The sequence below is a fragment of the Triticum urartu genome, chromosome 5, assembly GCF_003073215.2.
Source record: "Triticum urartu cultivar G1812 chromosome 5, Tu2.1, whole genome shotgun sequence".
Lineage (NCBI taxonomy): Eukaryota > Viridiplantae > Streptophyta > Magnoliopsida > Poales > Poaceae > Triticum > Triticum urartu.
In genome coordinates this window covers 623,717,068-623,724,576 of record NC_053026.1, presented here as the reverse complement: position 1 = coordinate 623,724,576, position 7,509 = coordinate 623,717,068, and positions in this window count along the sequence as shown.

Genomic DNA, 7,509 nt, shown 5'->3' with positions numbered 1-7,509 from the left:
TATTTGGGCCTTTTCCTCTTTTTTATGGCCTCTTTTTTTTCCTTTTCTTATTTTCCGTCCGGAGTCTCATCCCTACTTGTGGGGGAATCATAGTCTCCATCATCATTTCCTCACTTGGGACAATGCTCTAATAATGATGATCATCACACTTTTATTTACTTACAACTCAAAAATTACAACTCGATACTAGAACAAAATATGACTCTATGTGAATGCCTTCAGCGGTGTACCGGGATATGCAATGAATCAAGAGTGACATGTATGAAAGAATTATAAAGGTGGCTTTGCCACAAATACGATGTCAACTACATGATCATGCAAAGCAATATGACAATGATGAAGCGTGTCATAACAAACGGAACAGTGGTAAGTTGCATGGCAATATATCTCGGAATGGCTATGGAAATGCCATATAGGTAGGTCTGGTGGCTTTTTTGAGGAAGGTATATGGTACCGGAGAAAGTTGCGCGGTACTAGAGAGGCTACCAATGGTGGAAGGGTGAGAGTGCGTATAATCCATGGTATCAATATTAGTCATAAAGAACTAACATACTTATTGCAAAAATCTATTAGTCATCGAAACAAAGTACTACGTGCATGCTCCTAGGGGGATAGATTGGTAGGAAAAGTCCATCGCTCATCCCCGACCGCCACTCATAAGGAAGACAATCCATAAATAAATCACGCTCCGACTTCATCACATAACGGTTCACCATACGTGCATGCTACAGGAATCACAAACTTTAGAACAAGTATTTCTCAAATTCACAACTACTCAACTAGCATGACTCTAATATCACCATCTTCATATCTCAAAACAATCATCAAGTATCAAACTTCTCATAGTATTCAATGCACTTTTTATGAAAGTTTTTATTATACCCATCTTGGATGCCTATCATATTAGGACTAATTTTATAGCCAAATAAAATTACCATGCTGTTCTAAAAGACTCTCAAAATAATATAAGTGAATCATGAGAGATCAATAATTTCTATAAAATAAAACCACCACCGTGCTCTTAAAGATATAAGTGAAGCACTAGAGCAAAATTATCTAGCTCAAAAGATATAAGTGAACCACATAGAGTATTCTAATAAATTCCGATTCATGTGTGTCTCTCCAAAAGGTGTGTACAGCAAGGATGATTGTTTTAAACTAAAAAGCAAAGACTCAAATCATACAAGACGCTCCAAGCAAAACATATATCATGTGATGAATAAAAATATAGCCTCAAGTAAAGTTACTGATGGACGAAGACGAAAGAGGGGATGCCTTCCGGGGAATCCCCAAGCTTAGGCTTTTGGTTGTCCTTGAATTTTACCTTGGGGTTCCTTGGGAATGCCCAAGCTTAGGATCTTGCCACTCCTTATTCCAAAATCCATCAAATCTTTACCCAAAACTTGAAAACTTCACAACACAAAACTCAACAGAAAATCTCATGAGCTCCGTTAGTATAAGAAAACAAACCACCAATTCAAGGTACTATAATTAACTCATTATTTATTTATATTGGTGTTAAATATACTGTATTCCAACTTCTCTATGGTTCATACCCCCCGATTCTAGCCATAGATTCATCAAAATAAGGAAACAACATACGAAAAACAGAATCTGTCAAAAACAGAACAGTCTGTAGTAATCTGTAGGTTTCAAATACTTCTGTAACCTCAAAATTCTGAAATAAATTGGTGGACGTGAGGAATTTTTATCTTAATCATCTGAAAAAATAATCAACCTAATCGCACTCTCCAGTAAAAAAGGCACCAAATCTCGTGATCCCTAAAGTTTCTGTTTTTTACAGCAAGGTTGCAAAGACTTCCCCCAAGTCTTCCCAAAGGTTCTACTTGGCACAAACACTAATTAAAAACATAAAACCACATCTAAACAGAATCTAGATGAATTAGTTATTACTAAACAGGAACAAAAAACAAGAAACAAAAATTAAATTGGGTTGCCTCCCAACAAGCGATATCGTTTAACGCCCCTAGCTAGGCATAAAAACAAGAATAGATCTAGGTATTGTCATCTTTGGTATGCAATCCATAAGTGGCTCTCATAATAGATTCATAAGGTAATTTAATTTTCTTCCTAGGAAAGTGTTTCATGCCTTTCCTTAACGGAAATTGGAATCTAATATTTCCTTCTTTCATATCAATAATTGCACAATCGTTCTAAGGAAAGGTCTACCAAGAATAATAGGACATGTAGGATTGCAATATATATCAAGAACAATGAAATCTATGGGCACATAATTCATATTTGCAACAATAAGAACATCATTAATCCTTCCCATAGGTTTCTTAATAGTGGAATCCGCAAGATGCAAATTTAAAGAACAATCATCAAATTCACGGAAACCTAACACATCACACAAAGTTTTTGGAATCGTGGAAACACTAGCACCCAAATCACATAAAGCATAGCATTCATGATCTTTAATTTTAATTTTAGTAGTAGGTTCCCACTCATAATAAAGTTTTCTAGGGATAGAAACTTCTAATTCAAGCTTTTCTTCATAAGATTGCATTAAAGCATCAACAATATGTTTGGTAAAAGCTTTATTTTGACTATAAGCATGAGGAGAATTTAGCACGGATGCAACAAAGAAATACAATATATCAAAGAGCAATTATCATAATTAAATTCCTTGAAATCCAAAATAGTGGGTTCATTCCTATGCAAAGTTTTGACCTCTTCAATCCCACTTTTACCAATTTTTGCATCAAGATCTAAAAACTCCGAATCATTGGGACACCTTTTAACTAAATTTGACTCATATCCAATCACATCATTATAAAGATTCATATTGAAAAAAAAGATTTAATAGGAGACACATCAATCACTTTTAGATCTTCATCCTTATTATCGTGAAAACTAGAAGAACACGCTTTTATAAAGCAATCTTTTTTAGCACGTATCCTAGTGGTTCTTTATTTGCACTCGTCAACGGAAATTCTCATAGATTTTAGAGACTCATTGATATCATGCTTAGGTGGAATAGATCTAAGTTTCAAAGAATCAACATCAAGAGAAATTCTATCCACGTTCCTAGCCAACTCATCAATCTTAGGCAATTTTTCTTCAAGCAAAGCATTGAAATTCTTTTGCAAAATCATAAATTCTTTAACACTAGTCTCAAAATCAGAGGGAATCTTATTAAAATTTCCATAAGAGTTGTTGTAGGAATTACCATAATTATTAGAGGAATTACTAGGAAACGGCCTAGGATTAAAGTTTCCTCTATACCTGTTGTTACCAAAATTGTTCCTACCAACAAAATTCACATCCATAGATTCATTATTATTCTCAATCAAAGTAGACAAAGGCATATCATTAGGACCCGAAGAAACACTCTTATTAGCAAACAATTTCATAAGTTCATCCATCTTTCCACTCAAAACATTAATTTCTTCTATAGAATGAACCTTTTACTAGTAGATCTTTCGGTGTGCCATTGAGAATAATTAACCATAATATTATCTAGGAGTTTAGTGGCTTCTCCTAAAGTGATCTCCATAAAAGTGCCTCCCGCGGCTGAATCTAAAAGATTTCTAGAAGGAAAATTCAATCCAGCATAAAATTTTGTATAATCATCCATAAGTTTAATCCATGAGCAGGGCAATCACGTATCATTAATTTCATCCTCTCCCAAGATTGTGCAACATGCTCATGATCAAGTTGCTTAAAATTCGTAATATCGTTTCTAAGAGAGATGATCTTAGCAGGAGGAAAATACTTAGAGATAAAAACATCTTTCACTTATTCCATGAATCAATACTATTTTTAGGCAAAGACGAAAACCAAGTTTTAGCACCATCTCTAAGCGAAAACGGAAATAGCTTCAATTTAACAATATCATTATCCACATCTTTTTTATTTTGCATATCACACAAATCAATAAAGCTGTTTAGATGGGTAGCGACATCTTCACTAGGAAGGCCAAAGAACGGATCTTTCATAACAAGGTTCAGCAAAGCAATATTAATTTCACAAGATTCAGCATCGGTAAGAGGAGCAATCGGAGTGCTAGTAAAATCATTGTTGTTGGTATTGGTAAAGTCACACAATTTAGTATTGTCTTGAGCCATCGTGACAAACAATCCAACACACAAGCACACAAGAAGCAAGCGAAAAGATACGGACGGAAAAAGGGTGCACAGAAAAGAGGGCGAATAAAACGGCAAGGGTGAAGTAGAGGAGAGGAAAACAAGAGGCAAATGGCAAATAATGTAATGCGAGGGATAAGAGTTTGTGATGGGTACTTGGTATGTCTTGAATTGTGCGTAGATCTCCCCGGCAATGGCGCCAGAAATCCTTCTTGCTACCTCTTGAGCATGCGTTGGTTTTCCCTTGAAGAGGAAAGGGTGATGCAGCAAAGTAGCGTAAGTATTTCCCTCAGTTTTTGAGAACCAAGGTATCAATCCAGTAGGCGATTAAACGCAAGTCCCACGTACCTGCACAAACAAACAAGAACCTCGCAACCAACGCGATAAAGGGGTTGTCAATCCCTTCACGGTCACTTACAAGAGTGAGATCTGGTAGAGAAAATAAGATAAATATTTTTGGTATTTTTGTTGTATAGATTGGAAAATAAAGATTGCAAAATAAACAGCGACATAAATGGCTTGTTGAAGGGACAATAATATTCCCACAAAAAAGAAGGGAGAATAATATAATGGAGAATAGACCCGGGGGCCATAGGTTTCACTAGTGGCATCTCTCAAGATAGCAAATTCTATGGTGAGTGAACAAATTACTGTCGAGCAATTGATAGAAAAGCGCATAGTTATGAGAATATCTAGGCATGATCATGTACATAGGCATCACGTCCGCGACAAGTAGACCGAAACGATTCTGCATCTACTACTATTACTACACACATCGACCACTATCCAGCATGCATCTAGAGTATTAAGTTCATAACAACAGAGTAATGCATTAGGCAAGATGACATGATGTAGAGGGATAAACTCAAGCAATATGATATAAACCCCATCTTTTTATCCTTGATGGAAACAATACAATATGTGCCTTGCTGCCCCTGCTGTCACTAGGAAAGGACACTACAAGATTGAATCCAAAGCTAAGCACTTATCCCATTGCAAGAAAGATCAATCTAGTAGGCCAAACCAAACTGATAATTCAAAGAGATTTGCAAAGATATTAAATCATGCATAAAAGATTTCAGAGAAGAATCAAATATTGTTCATAGATAATCTTGGTCATAAACCCACAATTCATCGGATCTCGACAAACACACCGCAAAAAGAATTATATCGAATAGATCTCTAAGAGAATCGAGGAGAACTTTGTGTTGAGATCCAAAGAGAGAGAAGAAGCCATCATCGGAGAGGCTATGGTGTTGATGTAGAAGCCCTCCATGATCGATTCCCCCTTCGGTGGAGTGCAGTAAAAGGCCCCAAGATGGGACCTCACGGGTACAGAAGGTTGCGGCGGTGGAAATAGGGTTTCGTGGTGCTCCTGGATGTTTTCAGGGTATATGGTATATATAGGATGAAGAAGTAGGTCGGTGGAGCTGCGAGGGGCCCACGAGGGAGGGGGCGCACCCTCCTGCCTCGTGGCCTCCTCTCTTCTTTCTTGACGTCCACTCCAAGTCTCCTGGATCACATTTGTTCCAAAAATAACTCTCCCGAAGGTTTCATTCCGTTTGGTTTCCGTTTGATATTCCTTTTTTGTGAAACACTGAAATAGGCAAAAAAACAGCAATTTGCACTGGGACTTTGGTTAGTAGGTTAGTCCCTAAAATAATATAAAAAGGTATATTAAAGTCCATTAAACATCCAAAACAGATAATATAATAGCATGGAACAATCAAAAATTATAGATACGTTGGAGACGTATCATCGTCTCGCCAACTATTGCTTCTATAACTATCACGAACACATAGTGATAAAGTAAAGCAATTACTTGGCGTTTGCTTTTCATACAATAAAGCGACAACCATAAGGCTCCTGCCAGTTGCCGACAACTTATACAAAACATGATCATCTCATACAATAACGTATATCACATCATGTCTTGACCATATCACATCAGAACATGCCCTGCAAAAACAAGTTAGACGTCCTCTACTTTGTTGTTGCAAGTTTTACGTGGCTGCTACGGGCTTCTAGCAAGAACCATTCTTACCTACGCATCAAAACTACAACGGTGATTTATCAAGTTTGTTGTTTTAACCTTCAACAAGGACCGGACTTTGATTCAACTAAAGTTGGAGAAACAGACACCCGCCAACCACCTTTATGCAAAACTAGTTGCATGTCTGTCGGAGGAACCAGTCTCACGAATGTGGTCATGTAAGGTTGGTCTAGGCCGCTTCATCCAACAATACCGTCGAATCAAAACAAGACATTGGTGGTAAGCAGTATGACGATCACCACCCACAACTCTTTGTGTTCTACTCGTGCATATCATCTACGCATAGACCTGGCTTGGATGCCACTGTTGGGGAACATAGCATGCAATTTCAAAAAAATTCCTACGCTCGTGCAAGATCTATCTAGGAGATGCATATCAACGAGAGGGGGAGAGTGTGTCTACGTACCCTGGTAGACCGAAAGCGGAAGCGTTTGACAATGCAGTTGATGTAGTCGAACTTCTTCTCGTTCTGACCGATCAAGCACCGAACATACGACACCTCCGAGTTCTGCACACGTTCAGCTCCATGATGTCCCTCGAACTCTTGATCCAGCAAAGTGTCGAGGGAGAGTTCTGTCAGCACGACGGCATGGTGACGGTAATGGTGAAGTGATCCGCGCAGGGCTTCTCCTAAGCACTACGAAGATATGACCGGAGGCGTAAACTGTGGAGGGGGGCGCCGCACACGACTAACAATTGTTGGTGTGTGTTATAGCGGTGCCCCCTTCATATATATAGGTTGGACGGGAGGAGAGGCAGCCAAGGGGGCGCTCTAAGTAGGAGGAGTCTGTTGGGATCTACGATAGGGTGCGTCGACTACAAATTAAAATTTTCCTACGCGCAGAACAACAAAGAACATGCTACGGGAGATGGATCACAGTTTGTTACCACTAGCCGCGCAGTGCCGTGCAGCGGAAGAAGAGTTGGGGCAGCGCATCCGCGTGGATCATCTCCTCCTCGTCCGATCTCCCTTGTATAGCCGGTCGTCGGTCCCACGTACAGGTTCGCTAGAGCGGCGCAAGTGCACCACGTCCAACGATATCCGCGCGTGCAGGAGGAACATCGTGCGGCGGACTGCTAGGTCCGATCACACAACCAACGGCGAGTGGAGGTGTCTATTCGCAACACATGCAAACCCTAGTGACAGCTTCGAAGCGATCCACCACATGAGTGTGCCGCACCCAACTTTATATAGGCGTCCGTCGTGGGCTCAACACTTGGGCCTTGCACGGACCCTAAAGACCATAAGTCTACTCGGCCACAATCCGAATACATCTCGGATCACATCCGACCAGTGTCCTCGGATCTGACCTCGTAGGTTCCTTCCCTTAAGCACACGACCCCTTA